This window comes from Alligator sinensis, unplaced genomic scaffold (assembly GCF_000455745.1).
Source record: "Alligator sinensis unplaced genomic scaffold, ASM45574v1 scaffold82_1, whole genome shotgun sequence".
Classification (NCBI taxonomy): domain Eukaryota; kingdom Metazoa; phylum Chordata; order Crocodylia; family Alligatoridae; genus Alligator; species Alligator sinensis.
In genome coordinates this window covers 1,848,968-1,874,535 of record NW_005841860.1, presented here as the reverse complement: position 1 = coordinate 1,874,535, position 25,568 = coordinate 1,848,968, and the positions used below count along the sequence as shown (strand labels likewise).

General features: G+C 42.2%; 1 protein-coding gene across 1 annotated transcript in view; it reads left to right on the top strand.

Moving 5' to 3' along the window:
- The window catches only part of CTNND2 (catenin delta 2), a 554,610-nt gene that overhangs the window by 467,247 nt on the left and 61,795 nt on the right, over window positions 1–25,568 (top strand). The gene's annotated exons all lie outside the window — the stretch shown is intronic.

The window sequence follows — 25,568 nt, the reverse complement described above, 5'->3', positions numbered from 1 at the left end:
CTGGCTTCAGAGCGAGCAGTTTGTTCGTTCATTGCAGCAGCAGCTCTGGCCACATGATGGAGAGGGAGGAAGAGGGGATGGGAGTTTTCCCAGGAGGAGCGGTACCTGCCTTGGCCCCGTACTCTGCACAGCTTAACCAACTTCCTGCTGGCTTCAGTATCAGCAGTTTCCTCCCTCATTTGAGTAGCTGTGGTGGTCATGTGAAGGGGAAGATAGGGACAAGGGGATGGAACTTTACCATGCATGCCCTGGCTTCTGAGAGCCTGGGTTAGGGCTCCCATATAGCCTTTAAATCTCCTCACCTACCCTTCTCCCCAGATCTTGCTTTTACCAGCTCATTTCTCTCCCTCAGGCCTTGTCCTGGAAACAAGACTCCCTGTCCAGTCCAACAGAGCACCGGCCATGTCAGATTTTCTTAGCATAGCTTCTGAGTGGAGCAGGAATCAAAGGGGGTGCATCCACACCACTGACCCCCCACTACCCCTCCCCACTTCTGTATCTGTTTCTGGTGGCAGAGTCAAAAGCAGTCCCATTCTCTGCTAGACAATACTATCTCTCTTGCTTTTCTTTAAGTCCCTTATCCATGCTCAAACTGGAACCAGGTGGATAAATTGATACACTTTATTCAGTTCATATTAAAAGTTCAAGTTAATTACCTATGCTTCCTGTAATTGTAATTACCACTGACTCAGATCCTGCCAAATGAGTGACAACAAAACAGCTTGATGCCTTTTATAAGATTACAAAAATGTCTCAAATCTAAATAGTAGCAATACAATAGCAACACAATTCCATTTGTATATGTACAGTTGCCTCAGTATCAATTGCCAATGAAATGCAAAAAATGTAGAATGCATTTTGGTTGAAGTCCAGATTTTTTTAAAGGTTTTCCTAGGCCTGACAAATGATTCTATGTTAGGGAAGCACTGATTAGCTGTTTGTACCGTGCGTGGTTCTTATGTGTACACAGTGTTGATGTTCAATAAGCACTTTTGGTACAGACATTGCACTTTTATTGGTATAAGCGATTGGAAGCCGATCTATACCCATAATGGCACAAAAGTTCAGCACACACAAATTGGTTTAAAAATGGTGGAACTTGGTCTCATATTTGCGCCCCCTCCCTAACCCCAAAGAGCAGATGTGTGTTCTGTTCACTACTGATCTAAACTATACTGCTTACAGAAAACCATGCAACTTAAATTAATCCTGGCTCAGGCTTTTTGAAAACCTGTTCCTAGCCTTTATGTAGAAGGTGATGTTAGGAGATGGTAAGTATATGAATATATGTGCGTGCGTGCGTGCATGTGTGTGTTTGTATCATCCAATAATAAACTGTACCATTTGTGTGAGTAAGGCAAACAAAAAAGGCATCTTTCTATTCTCCAACTGGTGAAATTTGGTGTTGAAGCTAGTGAAATTTAGTGTGTATGTATGCGCACATGCGCGCACACATAAACACAAACACAATTGTATGGATCACACGTTAGATCCAATTGCACCTTTAGTTGCACGTGTAGAGGAAACCTTAGATAGGGATACCCTGAAACTTGGCTAGGAGTTCCTGGATGTGTCTACACCTGCACTTACTCCAGCTTACATTTACTACGCAGTAAATTACTGTGCAGTAAGTGGAAATAGGCTGGCATCTACACATGCAAGCATTAAAACACATTAACACTGTGCTCAAGTTAGTCCCACGTCAGTCCACATACATGATGTTACTGCTCAGTAAGGGGTGCGCAGTAACTAATTGGGTGTAAATTTGATACCTACATGATGCAGGTATCAAATTTACGCTCAAGTTGGCATAAGTCACCATATTTACTGAGCAGTACAGAAACATATGTGTAGACACGTGCCCATACTGTGTAGTAATTTTGGTTCCTGTGCATTAAATGTGCACATGTAGATGTGCCTCCTGGCTGCTGTCACTATGCTATTGTCTCTTAACTAGAAAATATAGTATACAAACACTCTCTGTATATTTTTCCAAGTTAATTGTAGTTAACTGTTACCCTTCAATATACACAGAATGAGTATCTGCTAATAAATAATAAATAAGGGTGCCTGAAACCAGATAGAACAACCTATGTTCCAGTCATCCTGATTTTATGAAATGTGTTCTTAATCTCGCTAGGTGGCGGTTCCATTTGGACTGTCATGGTAAAGAAAGTAAAGAGAGGTCTAGATTCATGAGATCCTGGGTGCGTCTACACATTCATTTATGCGCCTGATTAGATACTGTGCATTTTTAGTTTAGTAATTCCTTAATAAAGTGCTAACCACATGTGCAGTACCTAGAGTTACTGCGCAGTAGCACCACTGAATGGTTATTTAGTGATGCTTACTGTGCATTAGCCTAATAACACTGCACAGTAGGCTATTAGTATGGTTTTTTGCTGTAACACTGTATAGTAATACAGTGTTATTAGGCTAATGCGTAGTAAGCATCTCATGTAGACACGTCCACTAAGTATCTTTGGTTAATTTAAATTCTAGGTTAGCATTTGCTTTTAAAAAGAAATGTAAATTTCAGTGGAGCCTGCATCTACCTAGTGGGTATTCATATCACAGAGGTTCACTGTGGTCTTTATACAGGCAGAATTCCCACTGACTCCAAGTGATGTAATTCTGCATTGAAATTGATGGGATTTTTCATTGAGTAAAGAGAATTGAGCTTTTAGAAATTATGTAATGATAGTAATATGCACCCACAGAAAAGATACTTAAATCTCTAAGGATGCAATGGTAATGCCCCTTTTTGGCAGTAGGGAAGGATATGAAATAGGATATATATTACATATACTATGTACAATATTGTATTCAATCTGCACATACCAATACCTACATTTCATGCTGTGTTGTTTTTGTGTTAGATTTTATTTGAAAATGCATGAAAATTTGCAATTCATTCACTAATCTAGGGCCAAATTATTGCACAAGTAAAAAAAGTAAGCACAATTTGGTCCTTAATCTTTCAAAGAAGATAATTGCCGGATAAAAAAGACTTGTAGATAAATGAAATGTTTATCTATAATAAATTGTTTTCATAAAAGGATTTCATGCCTCAAAAGTGGGACTCGTTCCAAGATATTTGCAGGGATGTTTACTTTTAACATCTGAAATAAATATGTACCTAGGATATTTTGCTCCAAACAATTTTGAAGATAAGTGATTGCATGCTGATATATCTTGGGACTGTGAGGAACATCCAACTTGGAAACCAATATAAACAATAGCTGTGTGTTTTGTATTAACAATGATTTAAAAGGGAGTCTGGTCACTATGATTTTCCAATATGAACATTATGCAAAACAGAATTTTATAACTATATATTATTATAAATACATAACTATATATAATTTGAAATATATCAACTTTGACAAGAGTATAATGCAAGGCAACTCTTCTGTGATGGGTAAGGTGATACGGATGCTCTACTCACTCCATATTCCACCCTGAACTTAGTACAAAGCCCCCATTTACATACATAGGAATATTTTGTGTGACATAAGGATAGTCCCTTATGCTGATTTTGCGGCCTTTACTCAGGCAAAATTTTCCACTAAAAACAGGGAGAGTTTTGCTTGACTTGAGAATTATGTGCCTGATTTTTTCTTTCCATGGCACTAGCTCTGTCCCAGTGAGACAGAATTTATGTTACACTGGTGTAACTGAGTGAAGAATCAGGCCTCAAATTCTTCAGTAGCTGACCCAGTGAGAAATTTTCTGTCATCTATAACATGCTGCAAAATGTATGATTTCAGAGGAAATTAAGTGATTTCAGCATTTTACAAGATCAGGCCCTTGTGTTGTAAGGCTTCTGAGTGCTTCCTGTAACTTGTTGAGCACTTTTACTGGTAATGAAGTTACTGGGAACAGAAAGTAAAAAAAAAAACAACAAAACAACCTTGCAAGACTTGGCCCTCAACAAAGCTTTTGAAGGGCTTTGACATCCATTCAGATGTAGACACCATACAATGCAGTATTAGTGTTGTTAGCGAATGTAAGGTCATTATCAGCAGGTCTTCTTTTGGACTGGTAAAAACATGCTGCTTTGCACTGAATTTAGCCAAAGATTTTTACCTTTCTAGGAAGAAATTGATATTTGGGATTTCTGCTGAGTCAACTGTTGCCACAGAAATTACTTGGCTAATAGGAGCAGATTCTATAATTGCCCCATGTAAAGGAGACTAATGGTTTGACAATACAGTGACAGATGAACAACTTTTGCCAGGTCCTGGTCCTGTTGAGCTCCATAGCTAAGTACACACAGTCAAAAAGCCCAAGGCTGAATCAGTTCAATCTTTGCAGGTTAGTCTAAGTTTCATAGTCTGACTTGATAAGCCAATGAACAGACATTCACTTTTGATTCTGGAATGCCACATGTCTGCAGGTGGCCCAGGCCAGAAGCCAAGGAGTGGTAGAGCATGCCTCTCTGCTCGCTTGGAGCAGACAGCTTGGGCCAAGGCTAGCCTACCCAGCCTGCGAGGGTGTGTGTGTGGGGAAAGTGCAAAGCATGCTGGGATACTGGAGGACTGTGAGTTACCTTGAATCTGGCGGGGATCTGGGACACAAGTTCAATAAACCAATTTATCCTAAATCAATTAAGTCTAATACTACATCCATCCAGATTTATCTTAAACCAGTTTCGGCCACTTTTGAAGTGGTTTACGTGCACTGAACTTCTCTTGTGTTACAGATTTGAACCTGTTTCCGATCACTTATATTAGCTTATGTGTAACTTCTGTCCCCAGCCCATGAGAGCAGAAAGACCCAGAGCTTTATGGCTATTTTAAATACCTGCCATTGTAATTCATGTTCTTCTGCAACAAGATTATGCATTCTGAGTTTACATATGCAAATTCATTTAAAAGAGGTTATTTTCTAGTTTTTAATTTTCTTGTTGCTGCTGAAGGCACTAAAATACCCATATGTGAAATTGTGTCCCAATTATGTGCTTGGTGTGTGAAGCAGTTCCATTCCTTCTACAGGGTACAAGCAGCCCCATGCTAATAAGGCTGCCTCATGAGCTTACATGAAAAAAATTATGTAAGTTTGGACTGTAATACCTACTTTGTGTAGACCTTCTCCAGCAGGGGTTGTGTTCTGAAGGTGGTCGCAGGAGCAGATGCTGACCAAAGTGATATGAAATGTTTTAATGAAACAGGGTGTAGATTTTACAGGCAGCATAAAGAATTACCTTTTGTAGTACCTCCTGACTTTAGGTAAGAAGATATAGGCTCCCTAAAATTTAAAATTGTGTTCTGCTCAAGTTATTGCAAAAAATGACATGTTTTATGGGCTGCTTTCTGAGGATCTCCATCACTCAGGGTTATTCTAGCAAATAATCACAGTGCTAATTTTAATTAGCAAAAGGCAAATGCATATGATTAACCTGAGTGGGTAAACATGAAGCCATGCATTTGGTATACAGTTTTGAAGGTGACACTGTTAAAGAACTCCTCTCACAGAGGAAAAGATTTTTTTTCTACAAATTTAATTTATCACTTGTGACGGAACAGTCTGTCAGGAAAATAGCTTACCTTGGGATATGTCATCCTGTGAATCTCCTGTGGTTAGGAGGACTGTGTTGATGCTGGCCTCCTGCCTGCTCCATTGAATTGGAGGCATTTATTTTCTCTGTAGCTTTTTTAACTTTTCTATTTTCTGTTATTTAACTTCCTGCTACAAAGTCTTTCCTACCTCCTCAGTGCTGAGCCCTCAGGCTACCCCCATACTAAACACACACAGCAGCATTTACACTCTGAGATCTGCATTTGGGGTGTCTCAAAAATCAGGAGACTTTTGATTTCCTGCCTTATTTGCTCTTTGACCCCTCAGACAGTAGCATAACTGGTGGGGCAGGGTGGGAAGGATGGTACAAGCAGGGCAATAGCTCTTTTGGAGAGGCACAAAAATAGCCACAACTGCAGTGGCAGCTGATAGTGCCCCTGTGATCACAGCACTGTAGTAATTAGCTCTTCCCCGCACAGTGCACAGCTGCAGCATTACATCATTGCCATTACACACCAGCATCTTTGGGTCCTGGAACATTTGGAGTTAGGAAGCAAAGGGAATGGTGTCTTCCAGCATATCTCCTCCAACACAGAGGGGGAAGGTAGGCCTGGACCTTTCAGGCTTATACCACTTCTCCTGCCTTAGTGAAGTGTGCCACAGTCCAGACAGAGCAATAACTCAGAGGAAATAACAACATGAGGTCCTAGCCAACCAAAGGGCTTCACCACTGGCAGATATCCTAGATCTATGTTGATCTTAAGGGATCCATTCTGTCAGAGGATGGATTTACCACTCCACAGAAAGGAAATTCTGTAAGGTCATGCACATTCAAATTCACACCCTTAGGAGGTGGGAGAACCCCAGGCAGTCAGTTTAGAAGAGCAGTGCTTTACTAGACTTTTTGTAAGAGTTAGGGCTCAGACAAATGCATAGAGGAAATGTTTCTCCTGGGACACCATAGCGAAGACTTGGTGTCTATAGGCACCTATATATGAGCAGTGATGCTGCTCCAATACACTGTTATTACAGGAGATAAGAATCCTTCAGCGTCTCGTGTATCAGCACCCCCACACTTAAAAATGATGGCGGGGTGCTTTATCTAAAGCTCATTCGACAAGCTTTAGATAAAGCACCCCCACTGCCATTTTTAAATGTGGGGACGCTAATACACAAGACGCTCTGGGTGCTGTAATTAGAGCAGCTCCAAGCCACTCTAGGCGCTTTCATTAGAGTGGCTGGAATTTAACGTCCCTCCCCAGGGTGTGAATTAAGGCTCCCCCCCCCCCCCCCCCCACACACACTCCTGGAGCACATGTATAAATGCCCCATAAGTCCTACTTTGGGGGGAAAAAAAAGTGGGTGATGTCACAGCTCATAAACAATTTAGTGTTTTGAGCTCTTTGACACCAGTTCCCTGAGAAAACTGTAATAGCCTTACCATATCTATCTGTGTTCAAATGTAAGGACCTAAGTTCAGTCTCTCAGAAGGTCCTTCTTCATCAGTAGCCAACATTGAACTGCAGAATCACTTACTGAAGCTGTCTTTCATATACCAGGGTAGCTCCTGTCCTGCCATAGCCCAAATAGATATCTTTATTATCCAGGGTTTTGTTACAAAAGGGCCAGACAGTTTCTGCCCCAGAAACAGGAGTACCATGCACCTTTCAATACTATACCATACGCCCTCAAAATGAAGCTGGTAATTTAGTGCTCCAGCTGCAGCATAAGCCAGAGCTCCAGGCTTCCCCTCCATCTGGCTTCCCCTTCCTGCCCCTGCTGCAGAGGATGGGGTGGTGCTGCACAGTTCAGCCTTCAGTGCTGGAAGAGCCCACACCCTAGGGTGCCTGAGTGGCACGATGCAGTGGGGGAACTAATGTTGGGGAAGCTAAGGGTGAGTTGGGTACATCAGAGAGGCATGGAGAGCAGCAGCAGGGGTGAGGGTGCAGCGGGAGCAGAGGAAGCAGCAGCAGGGGAGTCCATGGTATAGTGAGGTGTCTGCTACTGTGTTGTCTATCCCCTCTCTGATCTGCCGCATGCCACATGGTGCAGCCTGGAGATGTGGGGAGCTACAGCAGGAAGGAATGCAGTGTATTTGCAGGCTGGCAGGAAGCCCAGTGCAGCAGAGGTGCCAGTGGCAGACACGTGGTCCCCAGGGCCCATGGTGCCTGTTGATGTGGCTGCTGCAATTGTGGCCCAAGGGGTGTGCAATCCAGCCACTTAAGCTAGGTACAGACAATCAAAAAACCCAAGGCTGAATTGATTCAGTCTTTACAGGTTAGTCTAAACTGCACAGATTAAATTGAAACAGAAGTGAACAGACATCTATCTTTGATGCAGGGAATGCAGCCACATGCCTGCAGTGGCTCATGCCAGAAGCCGGGGTGCACTAGAGTACCCCTCTCTGGCTGTGTTCACTCCCTGTTCCTGCTGCCCCCGAGATCTCTAAGATTTGAAGTCCAGAATTACAGCAGCAGGACTCTGCAGGGTTGCTTATCACTTCTTCTTCCTTCCAGGTGCCTCTGGCATTTGCAGTTCACAGTTGCAGCCAACAGTAAGTTTGAGTGGGGGAAGGGATGTTTAACCCCCCTCCCTGGCCCTAGACCCTAGCCAGGGTTTGTCTAGGGGGTGCAGTCCCCACCTCCCCTGTAGACTGGGCTTGCCCCCCGCCATACACTTGCCAGCCAGCCCTCAGTGCTCCAGCTAGGGAGCAGAGAGGCATGACCAGCCCTGCTCTCTGGAGCAGACAGCACAGCCCAGCTGGGGGCTGGAAAGCATGCTGGGGGACTCCGATTTAACTTGAACCAAGAAGGGGTCTGAGACAGAAGTTTCATAAACTGGTTTGGCCCAGATCAGTTAAGTCTGATACTACATTCAACCAGGTTTATCTTAAACTAGTTTCAGCCATTTTGGCTAGGGACAGACATTACACATAACCCCCTCCCCCACCACTACTGTGGGGGTGGGGGGGTGTTGACAGAGGTTTGACAGCCCTGATTTACATTCTCCTGCCTCTGTCCATCTAAGAGACCCCCAAATGCTTTATAGCCCTTGTAGGCAGGGGCATTAATATCCCAGCTTGTTGGTCATTACTTGCCACCCAGATCAGTGCCTTAAAAATACCTGAGAAATACTTCTACCTCTCAGTCTGCCAGGTCATCAGCATGGGAGACCTCTCTGTGACGCATTGAAAATAGACATGCGACCTTCCTATGCACTTTTTTCAGCTGCAAAGTAGTCATATACCAGTACCTTTTAAGTGTCTTTGCTAACTTGTTTTCTACATAAAAAGACAAGTATTGTCACATCAGACTTAAAGTTAAAAGTTATTACAAGAGTTGATTTTTTTCCCTGTAGTTATTTTTTTCTATTTTTCTACCCCATCTTCTGTCTTCTGTCATTCTGTAGAATACTGGCGTCAGTGGATTTACTCCAGATTTTCATTAGCCCTCAAACTGTAACTAGGATTGTTGCCTAATAAAGTATAAATAATTTTTTAATTTTAATTTATAATCTAGCAATAAAGCAATGTAACACTGGGAAACGTACTCTGTGCACATTTATTTTGTTGCCTTAGATACATTAATCATGCTAACTGCTCCTTGCAGCATTTCCATTGTGACTAATTAAGAAATGTATGAGCACTGTGATGTGGCCCCAAACAATTCTATCATTCTGCAGAGAACTGGTGTTAAAAGACACGGTTACTGTTCTGGGATTTGCTTTCATCAGCTAACACATTTTCATCAATTCGCAGTGATTTTAAAATCAATTTTTATTAAGGAAATGTATCATGAGCTTTTCATTTTGATGCTTTTTCTCTTATGATCTTATATATATTTCTAAAAAGCACAAGGATTGCTATATCTCTGAGTATCATGTGGCTCTGGCTGAGGGCAGGAACACACCAAACAAATTATCTGCAACTTTCAGTTCATGGTATAGGGACAAATCCATGTCTCTTGAAAGCCAGTGCAATATTAATGACTTTAAGAGAATGTTCCTGCTTATGCTAGACTCTGAATTTGGCACTCTTGGTTCATGTACTAATGTATCATATAATTTCCAAGCAGAAATGATAACAAAAAGGATAAATGAAAAGAAGAAAACTTCACAAACCACTGATGCTTCAGATACAGACTAGTAGGTACTGGGAAATCACTAGGGATGGAGCTGCTCTCCTGACAGAATCTTGCACTGCTTCCAAGGGAACCGTAGCAGAAAAGCAGTTTCTAGGGATCTTACACCATGCCTATTGAAGTCAGGCAGACAGGCCATTGCCTTCAGTGGTTGCTGGATCAGGCCCTGTATCTCTGAGCCTGAACTTCATTTCCCATAGATAAAAACCTTCTTTATTTCCTCATCATGAAGGCACTCTCTTCAGTCAGACTTCTAATAAAACATTTCCTTATTTTATTTTAAAGGGCCAAATCAGAGATAAATCTAAAATTACACTTAAAACTCATATAGCAGCTTTCCTCTTCAAAGCACTTGACAGATACTAATTAATCATAAAATTAGTTACATGCATACAATTTCTAAAATTCATCCTTCCAAAAAATATAGTCTCTCTCCTTGGGAGGTATAAAACCCCAGCATGCTGCCAGACTGTGCCATACTAGAACACTGAACCTACAGCAATTAAGATGAAGAATCACATCCTGATACCAAAAAAACCCCCTTTTACCTTGGAAGATGGAAAGAAAGATGACAGTGCAACCTGCATGAAAGGAATACATTTGTTAGCCAGCAAGGAAAGAGCTGGATTATTACATGTGCATGTTCAGCATTCTCGTACATAGAAAGATATACTTAAAACTCTTTTGCAAAAGTTTTCCTTTTCCATTCATCTCCATAATGACAATGGAAAGTAAAACCCACATATTGAAGGGAACAAGGAAAGTAAAAAGCAGTTCTTCAAGTAACTGTCCACACAGATTCCTCTTGAGGTGTCCATGTGCCCCTTGCATGCCAGACTGTGCACCTCTTACCATTCGGATATGATAACTCAGCCACTCCAGGCATGAAGGCAGGTATATCTAACAGCTTTTTTACTCCTTTTTCCTGGTTCTTGGGATCCTTCCAATCATGAGGATGCTCAATCAGGACTCAGGATTCATCATTCTGTTAATCCCAGCTTTGGCAAAGCAGTTCTGATACTTGGAACTAGGAAACTTCATTGTTGACCAGCCAAACATTTCTTCCTCATTTTGGTTCCTTGATAAATGGTCATGCTGACCCAGCCTTGTTCCACTGCGTAGCTAGCTGGGTGACACCCTCCAGAGAGACATGGCTCAGCTGAGGTATGGGATCTCCTTTTGTAAAGTAGAAAGGCCTTATTAATACAGCAAAGAGGAAAAGATGCTCTTTGAGCAGCTGAGCAATAACTTACTCCACTCTCTACTCCAGTTAATTCTAGATATTCTGAACTAAATGCCTACTCCCTCTAAAAAGATCCAGTTTTTCTCTTAGTCCATGTAAGATGCAGGTAAACAGCCATTTCTCTATATCCTCTGCTGCTCTGAAGTCATTCTGGTTTTGCAAATCCTATAGCAGCAAAATTTCATAAAGGCTTTCCTGTACTTGCCTACCACTTAGGGAACCCTCCCCTGTCTGGATCTTCAGTCACATCCTCTCTGGTTAGGCAGGGCACCCATTTGAACCCATGGTAACTTGCTTCCTTGAACACCTAGCCATAAAGATACAGTTTTTGAGAAGGCAGGGTAGACTAATCAAAGCAGATGCATATACATATACACACACATGCGCGCGTGTGCGCGCACACACATACATATACAGAGAGAAAGTATGTGTGTGTGTAAGAGAGCACAAGCTTTCATCAGATGCTTTGAAAGGCTATTAACTCAGCCAGAAGAGTCTGCATAACACAGACCATTTTGGCAAGGCCTTTATACATTGTTTTCTTAGAGCCAACATTATTCTTCACCCCAAGTTCTTGCATTAGATGTTGCCCTCAACTTATTAATATGTCTTCTGCTTTTTTTCCCAAGGTGACACTACAGATGAGGTCAAATGAAACTGTACAGAGGCATCAGAATTAACCAGAACTTGCTACCATATAGTGAAGCAGAAGCCTTGAGGCTGTGCACATTCAGCCAGGGCCCATTCTTCTTCTTCAGCTTCCTTTATAATTGTTCTAACTTCTGAGATGACTGGAGCTGCTGCCTTGATTTTTTTGTCCACATATTCACATCAAACAGTTCTTTGATGAAGACTTTCAGATCTGATGGCCAGCTTCTGGTGGTCCTACACTCTTTAAGTGAGACTCCTTTCCTCACTCCTGCTGAGAAGACTGTTTTCAAGGTTACACAGAGCAGAATCTGTGTGAACCACCACTAGAAGTTACCTTAGAGAAGGGATGTCAAACTCACCCAGGCCTTCAGGCCAGATTCAGACTGTAGGGCTCCTCACAGGGCACATCTAAATGAAATGACAGGGTCAGTGGCAGCAGAGCAAGTGTCATCAGAAAGGTTAATGCAGCCATCACAACATTTCATGATGCTTGACCATTGTGAGGCATAATTCCAAAGGTCTTCAACTATCCCTCAGTGCCCAGGAAAGTAACCTGTTTCCCAAGGTATAGTGGTGTTTGTTTATGTTAAAAGAAGTCCAACCCCCTGTTCAAAACAGGACCATCTCCAACTAAATCATCCCAGCCAAAGCTTTGTCTAGCTGGGTCTTAAAAACCTCCAAGGATGGAGATTCCACCACCTCTCTGGGTAACCTGTTCCAGTGTTCTACTGCTCTTCTAGTGAGAAACTTTTTCTTCATGTCTAATCTAAACTTCCCTTTTTGCAACTTGAGATCATTGCTCCTTGTTCTGTCATCTGTCACCACTGAGAACAGGTGAATAGAACTATGCTGAATAGTCACCTGAAACCTACATATTTCCATGTGTGGAAGTCCTGATGGAACATCTCTCAGTTTGTACTGTTGTTTCCCCTTTTCTTTGTAATGGTAACACCTTGTCTTGTCTCTGAATGGACAGAGATCACGTGCACATTGAGGTCTGCTAGACTGATACTAGCTATTAGCATTAGTTCACTTCCCACTGTTAGCCTGAAACAGACTTGAATTTCAGTGGACTAGCCTGTATCAGATCACAGTGGCTGAGTTCTCCTGCAGAGGAAGCACCATCCCCCAAGCACTACAGAGTGGGAAGAAAAAAAAATATTTTTGGTCCCAGATAGATAGGCCCCTGTAGGGACTCTCATGTATTGCTGTCAAGGAACCTACAAAGTAAAACTCTTCCTTTGTGAGTGGAAAAGAGAGTCTCAATTTACACTGTGGAGAGAGGGAGGAATGGGTATTATGATAAAAAGTTAGAGGGTGTAGGCACTTACTGTGAATTTCAGAGAAACAAAACAGGGACCACAATAGTACAAGGGTTTAAGAGAGTAAATAAATGTTGAACAGTCTAAAATAAAAGTCTTCAGTTCTTATTCAGGCAAAACTTTCCTTGACTTTAGTCCTGATTAAGGATTCCCTGACCCATGGCAACATATATGGTAGAGGGCCATGGCATGGAGAGGGACTAGACGCATGAGTAACTCAAGAAAGGGACTGGAAGTCAGCTGGACTTAGAGCAAGCAATATGAGGAGTGGTAAGGATTCTACCACCCTGCCAACTGGGAGGCAGGTTACAGGGATGTACATACAGATCTCGGGCAGGTAAGACAGGGCAGGAGGACATGAACAATCAATGGCTAAGAAGCAGTGCTGGTAGGAAGAAAGGGAGAGTGAAAGAGTGAGTCAGATAATGGAAATGTTAAGGCAAGCGACATTGCGGCATGGCTGGATGGCAACCAAGAAAGATGATCATCTTGTACAAGGACTGTGTTGGGAAGCAGGAAAGAAGCAGAACAATGTGACTTCTGTAAGGAAGCATTCAGCCCCAAGACAGACACCCCCACCTCCATCACCACCACCACCACCACCACCAGTAGCTTCCCTTTGCCTGACATAGTGGAGCAAAAATACTAAATCACATTTTTTCTTACTTGCCATTGACCACCTCCCATCATATCACTTCTTCAGGTCTGCCCTCTTTGTGCCCTGTGTAGTTCCTAGGGCTACTCCTATCCCACATCTTTCTTTCATTCAAGACAAATAAAACCAGAACCTTTAATCATTTGAAAAAAAAATTAAAAGCCTATATGTCAGCTACCCTTTTAGACCTTTGGTTTCCTTCCAGTTGACTTTCACTTGGCATGGATATGAGCTGAAATTTCACCTCTTTTAATCACCCTATGAAAGCTTCTACGAGTCCTTCCTGGAACTAGAAAAGATCTATGGAGCTCTATCTACTGTACTATATATGACTGAATTGAAATCAATGATGTGTACATAGTACACAATAGCATCAAGAAGAGCATTGTTCCTTCTTTCCTATGCACCAGGCTGAATAACATTCTAATATCTTGAAACCCTTTCTGATTGTCATCAGAAGTAAGTGCAGGAAAAGGAAAAAGGCAAGTTATCTTGCTCATCCAACTTCTGAGGGGAAGAGAGAAAGCCAGACTGCTCTCTCTGGGCCCTCTATTGATTTTCATCAGTCCCTGATACATTAGAGACAGCCCTTCTGGTTTTCAAGTGCAAAAAGCTTGTGTCTGTCTTTTTGTCCTTTCCATCACCCTGTCAACATCTTTAGTCCAAAAAGTTTCAAGTAAGCTTCAGCAAAATATGCAGCTAGATTCAGTGGAATTTTTTGACTCAAAGCATCTCTAATTCCATTTAAACTGAATTAAGGGATGCATAAGCTTTTGTGTGCATGTCCTTTCATAGGCTCAAATGAAGTGAATTAATGCTCACTAATGCTTACATATCTCTGATTCATTTAGTTTAAGGTGCATCTCAACCCTGCCTTCTACCTGACTTTGAACTAAAGCGGCTAACTGCCTCTCTCCATTTTAATTGTCAGGTTCATCTGGTGTAAAGCAACCAAAGCCCAACAGTATATTTAACTCACCAACTTTGTGGAAAATACACCAACCTGCATGACTGATCCCTTTGAAGTTCTCATGTTATTCATTTTGAATAGATACATTTAAACGGTCTCCGTCAAGTGAGCAGAGAATAATAGAATAGTAGGATTGGAAGGGTCCATATGATAAACCTGTGCTCATTTTGACAGCAACAACTACAAATCTGATGTTGATGTTGTATATGGAGCATCTTTAATAGGCACAAGCTCCAAGATGCTGGAAAATAAAAAACACATTTGGTACTTTTATGTAGATATGCAAGTACAGTATAGCAAATGAATTAGAAATAGTTCTGTAATTAGTTAAGTTGCTTTTAATAGAAGGCCAGACAAATATTAGCAATGTTTAATTTTTTTCTTAGTATACTTTTAAGAGACTTGCCCCATGTTTTCAGTTAATTTAATGGCAATCCTTCAGGATGTTGTCAGGCGGAAACAATCTACAATTAGCTTTAATTATAATTCAGTGATAAAAGAAGTATTACATTGAAAGCATGTGATTACAATTTAAGGGTAAAAAACCTTGCAAAACTGCTGTATTTATCAGCTATTGAACATGACTGGGCACTTGTGTGTGTCATCAGGTGTTATCAGTGTCATTGTTGCTATTTTCCTCGTCTGGTGTTATTGCTGTGTTGTCAGTGTTGAAGTCTCAGGAACTGCGATGTTGACAAAGTTGCAGCCAGGAGATTCTGACACCAGTCTTGTCTTAAAGAATGACCACAGGCTCAGTTAAGTGGCAAAGATTTGTCCAGGTTTATTTTCTTCCAAACACATTTTGGCCAAACAAATATATCAAACCAGGAGCTAAGGCATTTGTACCTGTGACAAGGTAGTCAGCACAACACCGTGCAGGCTCCCCCAAGCTGCTACATGGTTCTTCTGCTTTCCAGTTTTCCTTTTATATAGTGATCAAAACAAACTGTATATTGCATTCCATCTGTATCTTGAATGTCTCAAAGAATCCTGAGTATGTTTCACATTCTGACTTAGGTATTCCCATTCCAGCCTTATCATCCTGGTACTGAATTATCCTACCCCTTGTACAGTCATCTCCTCCTCCCATCTTCTAGCAGGAGTGCGCATCTGGTCCACATGCCAAGTTTTGCTTATATGAGGAGATCTTGCATCAGTCAGGTTTGTTTTTAAGGCCTACTCTGGCCAGTGTTTTAGCAAAGTCTTTGTGTGAGCAATATATATTGATCAATGTCCCAGCAAGGCCTACAGTGTATACATCCCCTTGATTGCAGCCACCTTTTCCTTTTTACGACTTGAAATTTGCAGCCTCACCAGCTTAAATCCATTCACAGTGCTGCTGAAAACATCATCCTTACTCTGTACTCAACTAACATATTGCCTACTTCATATTCTTACTTTGGGTCCCTCTTTTCATAGATTTCATAGACATTAGGGCTGGAAGGGACCTTGGAAGATCATCGAGTCCAACCCCCAGCCCAAAGGGCAGGAAGTCAGCTGGGGTCATAGGATCCCAGCAAGATAAGCATCCAGTTTGCTCTTGAAGGTGTTCAATGTAGGCGCTTGAACCACCTCCGGTGGCAGGCTGTTCCAGACCTTGGGGGCTCGGACAGTAAAGAAATTCTTCCTTATGTCCAGCCTGAAACGGTCTTGTAGTAGTTTATGACCGTTCGACCTAGTCATCATCCCTTGGGGCGCTCTGGTGAACAAACGTTCCCCCAGATACTGGTGGTCACCCCTGATAAACTTATAGGTGGCCATCAGATCACCCCTGAGCCTGCGCTTTTCCAGGCTAAAGAGCCCCAGGGCTCTCAGCCTGTCATCGTAGGGTCTGCTTCCCTGACCTCTGATCATGCACGTGGCTCTTCTCTGGACTCTCTCAAGCTTCTCCACATCCTTTTTGAATTGTGGAGCCCAAAACTGGACACAGTCCTCCAGCTGCGGCCTCACTAAGGCCGAGTACAGGGGGAGAATGACGTCCCGGGATTTGCTTGAGAAGCATCTATGGATGCAAGCCAGCGTTTTGGTCGCTTTACTAGCCACAGCATCGCATTGCAGGCTCATGTTCATCTTGTGGCCAATGATGACCCCCCAAGTCTCTTTCTTCCATAGTGCTAGCCAGCATAGCACTGCCGAGCCTATAAGGATGCTGCAGGTTTTTCTTCCCAAGGTGGAGAACCTTGCATTTATCAGTGTTGAACACCATCAGATTCTTGTCCGCCCACTTGCTGAGCCTGTCCAAGTCAGCCTGGATCACCCGCCTGTCTTTTCTATTGTAAGAAACACTATCTGCTGTTGCCTCTAAGGTCTGGTCTGCCAGCCTTCTTCACCTCTTAGTCCATTTGTATTTAAGCAATCTTCATGCCCTCTTTGCATAGGAAGAGTCAATCAATTATTTTAGCTTCTTAAATGCCTCAGAGTGTCCATCTGCTGTAGTGCTTACAGAAAACTCCTAGGAATCAGAAGACACAGATACAAGTGCTGCTTCTGGGTCTAACTCATGGCGCTTCACAGAAAGTGCCATGAGTTAGACCAATCCTCCTGCCCAAACAGAAGTTAGCTGTTGGGTCAGGAGACTGGGGGATCAAGCTCCAATTTCAAGCCAGTCCAGAGAGAAAGCCTGCACCTCTGCAGGCTCTTCCCCTAGCTGTGTCCCTCACCACTCCCCCAGCTCCCATTCTGTCTCAGGATGGGAGGGGGAAAAGGCAGGGGAGGGAGGTCCATTCTGGTGTTTCCCCAGATGCACTGGATTGGTGGCAGGGCTCCAATCTACTTGCCCCCACCTCCAGTAATGGCTGGGCAACCTCCAGAATGAGTTCTCTCTTCTCCCTTCCCCCTGCCCCCCACCATTCTGAAAACATCAATCAGGAGAAGTGCTGAGCTGTGTCAGCTAAGCAGTACTCCTCCTGGCACACACAGACAGAAGTTAATGAAGGGGCTCCACTTTGCAGTGCCTTCATCTGAACCCTCATGCAATGTAATGAAGGTTCAAATTGTTGCAGGATTAGACCTATTAAAGCACTCTGCAGCCATGCACTTTTGTTTCGTCACAACTGTAGAGTGCTTTCAGGGGCCATATTAGGCAAAAATTGTCATTTCTGTCTGTACCTAGACAATAGAATAAGCCTCCAGGGTGCCATCAAGTCCAGACTCCTACATTTGTAGGCAACCATTTACCCAAGAATGCCCACAAGATTGTCTACTTTGAACCCTCTCGCATACCGTAACCATAAAACCACCCCACAAAAAAAAAAAAAACCCTCAACAATGTGTCATACAAAAAAGAGCAGGTGAGATGAGGGCAGCAACAATAGCTAGGGAGGCTGGACAAAGTTCTGCTTCACTGATTTGTATCAAATTCACCAGTGGCTGTACAGTTCAAAATGCCTAAAGAACAGGAGGAGAAGGAACCAACACCCAGGACACCTTTTTCCAGGACACTTCTACCCTGACTCAGCTATTCAGTTAGGTTCCTTGCTTTCTCTCCTGCCGCACATGGTTTTCCCCACTGGTTACTAAGTGGGTAGCTTCAACAAGAAAAGTGTAAGGCACTCTTGGCCTGCTTAACCTAGACCCCAGTGGTTAGAGCATGTGCTGGGAGGTAGGAAATGTAGATTCAACCCCCTCTGGCTGAGGGTTGGGCCTACAACCTGGGTCTCCTGTTCCCTGGGCAGTTGCCCTAACCACTTGGCCATTGGTCTGAAAGGTGGGTCACTTTTTGTCATGAATTTTCTGCCTAAAGCTTTTGAAGGCCTTCACAGATTGTATGTGCTTTTCCAGACAGATTCAGTTAGATGGCTACCCAGTCATGCAGTTAGCCAAACCTGGTCGTGCATGGAGGACTCCAAAGTAAAAACTGCTTATTTGGCAATAAGTGCCCCTTGTAGATCTGGGAGGTAGAAGAGAATATGTTTTTAGACATCTAGGCTGCATCCACACAAGCGTGGACATTTTATTCCCTAGGGACAACTAGCAGTGGTACACCTTAGGCCACTGCTAGTTATCCCCAGGGAATGCCTGTACCACATACCCTCTGGTACATGGCAGGTTATCCCAGGTATGGTGGGAGAGGCTGGGGCCAGCACTGAGCTGGCTCCAGCAGCCTTACCTGGGAGCCTCCTGGGACTGTAGCAGTGGCATTCTTGCCACTCAGAGCCTGGCTGGCAGCCAGAGCATGGTCTTGGGCGACCCAGCTTCGGTTTTGAGCACTGCACACTGCCCCTGCATGCACTGCTCTGCTCATTTTTTGTGCAGGGTTTTTTTGACCCTGGATATCCAGGGGTCCAAAAAACCCCAAGGCTGCTCCCTTGTAGCATAGAAAACAGCAAAATGTGCAGTATATGGTGCCTCAGATGTGTCTGCAGTGCCACATACCACATGGCCACGCTTGTCCGGACATGGCCATAATGGGCAAAGTACACTTTTTGTCTTGTGTTTACTGCTGTTTATTGTCCTAAATGTAATAATTTCTCTGTTATCTTTTTTCCTTGATTTGTTTGTTACATCCACCTGATGCCTCTGATCATAATCAAGGATTGGTAGCTCCATGGGAGAGGCAGTTTCTGTTATACATATATAACAGAATGTGTCTGAAGTGCCTCTCACAACCATTAAATAATGTAAAAACTGTGAGGGCTAAGATTATAGTTTAATAGACCAATTTAATGTAATGGCATTTAGATAAAAAGGTAACATTCTAAATTAAAAAGTGAGTTTTCTGCTGATTGTTTACTAAATAATTATTAAAAGCAATAAACACCCTCCCAGCAATATTCTTCCAAGGCAGGCTGTGATATATTGGATGATCTTAAAAACCAACAATAATGAGATTTTGTAGATCTGTATGTACTGTATATATTTGCATAGAATATGCATGCACGTGCACACGCACATGCACACACTTCTCCATCCCTATGGTAAAATCAAGAGATAGTAGCAGCCTGGAAAGCAAAAGTCACACATATGCAATGCCAGGGTACACTTTGGCTCTGGGATTGAATTTTTTAGCATTAGAATAATATACTGTAGCAGTTTTTCCACTAATAACATTATCTTTGCAGGACAAAGATCCCTGGGTAGCTTTGAGGTACAAAACGGTAGTATATTGCTTCTGTTAGGCAGGAGCCTCCTCCACAATGATGTTCATAATTTTTTAATGATTTAGCCTAGTACTCAAGGTAGAATTAATATCTGTTTACAACAAGTTAATTCTATCACTTTCATCACCACAAAGGAGGAATCCTACCACTGACTCTTAATAGCAGTACTAATGTGACAGGGTCACTTTTCAGTGATGGATCTTCTGTATCTCTGAGTTAGAAAGCTCTGAGTCATATTGGGGGCAGTGAGGTTACATCAGGAGAGAACTTGTCTCTAGACAGCTATAGAACAATAAGTCCAGAGTTGGAACGTAATCTGTAAACACTTTGTTCTTGTTAAATATACTGTATAGATCATCTTTACTGCATTATTTTACACTGGAAGTGAATTTGATCTCAGGATAACTATATATCAGTCATACTCTAAAAAAACGCACAAAAACAAAAAAACACACCCTGATTTAGCCCTTGTGCTTAAAGTACAGTAGATGATAATTTGGAAAACATTGGTATTTTTGTAACTACTAGAAGGTACAGCAAATTTCCCTCTTTGCTGTACAGAACGACATTGTACAGCATTAGTCTGATCCCACCTTAGACATACAATCAAATCATTTTAGTGACGGAAATCTTACCTTAGAAGAGCAATTTCATTATTTGTACTGTCAAGAAAATCCTGTCTTAGAAGCAGCTGCTTTCCTGTGATTTTACCCTGAAGTTAATGTGTAATTTCTCTCTCTACTCCTATACCAATAAAAACTGGGCAAAAAAGTGTGGTTCTTTTCTGTCATGCTGCCAGTTATAGTTAATCAAATTATTTAAATCCTCTTAAAATAAATCAAATCAGTTGCAGGTCTTCTAATGTTTAATGTTACTCCAAAAAAAATCAATATATTTGCAGATCAGAGTAGTTCTATATGACCCCTGCTGAAGATTAATAATGCCATTTATTTTTAGTATCATTCTTTCTTACACAAATTATCCTCTTTTCTCAGTACCTTCCTTTCCTCCCATTGGTTTAGCTGAAAGGAAGACTTTCCCACAGTCAAACATTGTGTATGTCCTGAAATCTCAATTCTGTTACTTTTAGTGTTAGATAAAAGTTTGCTGACACTAGAAGACACATTTCTTAATACATTTCTGTTTGAAATGAAACTCTTTAGTTTTTAAAAAAAATGTCAGGTAAATGCTCCACAATTGAAAAATGAAGCCAAGCAAAAGTTAAGGGTGAAAATTTGCTTTGAGTTATATCAATGTAATTCTGGAGTAACAACATTAACTTGAGCAGCATTACTACAGGTTTGCAGAAACTGCCACATAACTAATGATAAACAAGCTGTACCTCCAGTGTAAATTCCCAGTAGCACAATCAAGGTTACACTGGTGAAAAATTGGTATAACTTGAGGAAGATTTGGTCTATAAACCATAGTATATTAACAGAGCAATTAACAAAAGAGTAGAGAATACTACATATATGCAGTGCAATCAAGTTGTTATGGAAAGTTTGCAACCCAAGTAATTTAGACTAGAGAAATTAACTGTTTCATTACATGACTTATTTCATTTGTTCTGAGCAGCCTTAATGTTCCAGTAATGTTGGGAGAAAGTTTTGCATTTACTACTAGTGTGTTTGTAAAGCACTTTGGAATTCTTTGAGACACATAAGGACATGTCTACAGGTGCCAATTTAAGGCACTTGAGCCTGATATAAGGCACATTAAGGGCATGCGTCTACATGTGCGTGCCTTTAATGAGCCTTAAAAATGGTGATTTTAGGCTATTCATGCCTTAAATTTGATACCTGCAAAAGCAGGTATCAAATTTAGGCTTGAATAGCTAAAGCGCATCAACGCACATGTAGATGCATTGAGGTGAATTAACACTGTGTATGGACTGAGTTGGGACTAACTTTAGTTCCCTGTCAGCCCATGCACACGGCATTAATGCGTTTTAATGCATGCACGTGTAAACATGAGCCTAAATTGCCTTAATGCGTGTTAATTTTAAGTGCACCTAAATGCACGTGTAAACATGCCCTAAATGTAATTTCATTATCAACTATCTGAAATGTTTCCTGTCCGATTTAGTGGATCAGAGAGACGGGTAACTGACAGTTGTTCATTAATGTTTTCATAGCCATCTCTGGAACCAGCTCTTATGTGTAGGTCTTTTTGATCTCCGCAATGTATTCTTTTAAAATATTTAATAAAGTATTTGCACACAAAAAACAAGGACGCATTGTAATGAGATTTGTAATGGTCACTCTTGCTAACATTAAGACTTCTTAAAGAAAATATCTTTTAAAAATAAAAATAATATTTTTGTACAAAAATGAATAGGTTCTGTCTTGTTTGAACTACTTGAGAGCCCTGTTCAGTCATACCTCTGATTAAAAGAGCAGTATTTAAGCTAAAATGCAACAGGGTCAAAATCATTGCTGAGATACGTGTGTGAATCATTCCCTTCAAAGTCAGTAGGATCTACATACACATATCTGGAGTCAGATTTGATCTACGGTGTCTTTGTATTATGAAGCCAGCTGCCCAGCAACCTCAGCATATAGTTTAAATTAAATATTTAATGGATTAAGAAAAAGTATTCAGAAACAGAATTACCAGTACATCAGCCACTCAGAATGCAGGGGTGCTAGGCCATTACAGGGGTACAATGCTACTTGCTTCCCCTGCTTATATAATTTCCCACTCATTGATTCAATCTGGGTATCTCAAACTGAATTGATTTTGTCTTGATTATGTTACCAGCTCTGTGCAGAGAAGAAGTCCTAGCTGATGAATAGCGAATGGAGCATTACACTGCATCTAGTCTTGTATCTGGAGTGCTTATGATTATACATTATGATTACTAGTGACTTTATGAATATTACTTAACTTTATGAATATTAGTTTTATTGTTTGCATACCATCCTGTAACTCTGAGATGTAGGTGTCCAGCTTGAAAAACTCTTAAGTTTCTATAAAAAAAAAAATTGTATTTACACATGCATCTGTATGGGGTAAATATAAATATGCTTGCTGTTGTGGTGCAGTGATTCTGAATAGCAGATATTTTCATACCTAATGTTAAGGAATTATTGGCTGCTGAAGACAGGGTAGCAGAAGACATAAAATCATGATCTGGAAAGAAGAGGTGTGTTTAAATCAAGTGCTTACCAGAAGAAGAACAATATTTGACTCTCTCCAAGTAGTTGCTACAGAGAAAGGAAAGAGTGTGCTTCTAATCTAAGTGCTTATGAAGTCCTGATCAGTGGTGGTAGCTGTATTAGAGGAGTAAAAAAACTGAAAATATGATTAGTAAACCTTTGCAAATCTACTTTGACAGACAAGCCTAAATAATTCTATTCTGTGATTGATATGTTCAGGGAACTATAACAGATAAAGAACCATTAAGTGTTTTGTATTATGAGGGTGACAAATATGATAATTGTTTTAGTTACTGAAACTACTATTATGGTGGAGGACTAAATACTAATCATCATATACCGTGTTCTGTAGGGCTGTTCTTGCAAGGAAGCTTTCATGCAGGGGAAGGGGGAATGCACTTTATTTATAGGAATCATTACAGAAAGAGATGCTGTAACAGGGGTCAAGCCTGGGCCGAGTCTTGAGTCAGCCCGCCCAGTCTCTCCTGCCATGACTTTGCTCTTCCCATAACTGGTGGAAAATGTTGGAGACTACCCGTTACATGCCCCGATGCCAGAGGCACTATCCACTGCTCTGAACCTCCCCGACATGGTGGCCCATTCCTCACAGATGGCATCCAAGATGACGCTATGCTTCCAGCCTAAAGCTGGGCCAACTTAGTCCTTCATCAGGCCTCTTTCACACCTACATTCACACTGCCCTCCTCTCACTAGGGCCTCTTGCACTCCACCCCCTCTCGCAGGGTCTCTTTCTCACATTGACAACTTGTTCCGCCCTGCTCCCTCTTGGAGTGGCTCCCATAGGCCTTGGGGTTTCATCTGTATCAAGCCTCAGGTGGTGACATGCAGTCTGTTGGACCTCTCTCATGACCCCTACCTAGGTAGTGGCCAGCTGATCCACCACACGGAGGGTTAACTCCACCCTAGCTCCTCACTCGGCTTCTCATTTCCAACACTTGTTCATCAGGGGGTTGGCCCATGTGCTACCCTTCAGGCTGTCCCACAGCCTGTACTCAACCTTCATCAGGGCCCTCACTACCACCCTGTCTGGGGCTACACATCTATCCCCTCCCTGGGGCCTCTGGAGTCCCATTCCTCTGTGGGGGCTCAGGTAGCCGCAGTCATGCCTGGCCCCCTTATACCCACAGTATTGTGGGGGGTAGGGGTTATTGAGGCATCCCAACCCACTTTTCACCGGGGTGGTGAGCAGTCCTGGTATTTGAGTGGGGCTGTCATGCCACCAGCAGTCCCACCAGGCTTCCCTATCCTGGCAGGCTGCAGTTTTTGGTCATAACCAGGACCAGGAGCCCCCTGCTCTTACTTGCCAGGTGTTTCATACAGCAGTTCAGCAAAGTGATGTCTCTGTCTGGCTGCCAGCAGCAAACTGCTGTGTTTGTAAAGCTGGCCTGTGTTTTAAAATGGCCACCGCAAACAGGCACCTGCTGGCTGCCTGACTCAGCCCTTAACGTGGCAAGTACCCAAAGGTGCGCTGCACACACCTCCCCCTTAAAACAAATTCCCAAGGGAAGGGGTGGGGGTGGCACTGGAGTGCTTGGCCATCGGGCTGCTGTTTCCCAGCCAGTGCACCACTGTGACAGGGGGCAAGCCCAGGGCTGAGTCTTGAGTCAGCCCGCCCACTTGTTTCTATGAGGCAGTCCGCCCAGTCTCACCTGCCATGACTTTGCTGTTCCCATAACTGGTGGAAAATGCGGGAGACTACCCATTACATGCCCCGATGCCAGGGGCGCTATCTACCACTCCAAACGTCCCCTACATGGTGGCCCATGCCTTGCAGATGGCATCTAGGATGACACTATGCTCCCAGCCTAAAGCCAGGCCAACTTAGCCCTTCGTCATGCCACTTTCACATGCAGATGCCTCTAGAAAGGAGGTACTGTACTACATCTAGAACCAGTTACAAAAGTGTATTAATGCAAATGACATTAATGAAATAGTACAGGCAAAACAACAGAGCGTTGTGAAGGTAAGTATTAAATTCTAAATTGCAACACCTTGATAACAGAATAGTATATAATCTAAAACATCATGCATGCATTTTATTAGCAAGTTATGCTTCCAGTACCAGGAACCTTGTTGCTTGATCAAAAGGAAAGAATTGCTAGGAACTGACAGTATCAGAAAATTAATTTGCTATCTTTTGATTTTACTGTGACAGTACATGGATTTTAGTGTGTGCTGTACAATTAATGAACTGTTCCAAATGACTGGATATAGTTTCACCACAGCAAATAGCATTGAAAAAAATATTAATAACAATTATAATAATTGCAATAATTATAATAATTCATTATGGAGAAAAAGGGGAGCAGTTTTCTTCTAACTTCATCTGTGGAAACAAAGAATTCTATTTGTAACATCAGAAGGAAGGCTTTTAAGAAGCCGTTATGATCAGGATTTGCAATGCCATCAAAACAATGTCTCTGATCATGTTTCAGCCCAAAAAGTGATGTGGATTGTTTCAGTTACTGTTTCTTACCTAGCTTTCCTTCTCCTTTTTTGATGATGAGAGATGCTGTCATTGGTAATCATTATGCCCAAGGTCCTGATGCAGCCCCACTGACGTCATTGAGAGTCTTTCCACTAACTTCAGGGAGAACTGGATCCAATCTTCTTATTGTTCAGCTTGTGTCTTCCTTGGATGAGAGACTAAACTACCCATTTACCCTTACTGGTGATCCCTGCAAAATGGGGTTGAGACACATTAGAGAGGCAGTGGGGAGAACTTTGCCTGTTCTATACTTGCTCTATAGCAACAAGGAGAATTAATTCTCTGGGACTTCTAGATAG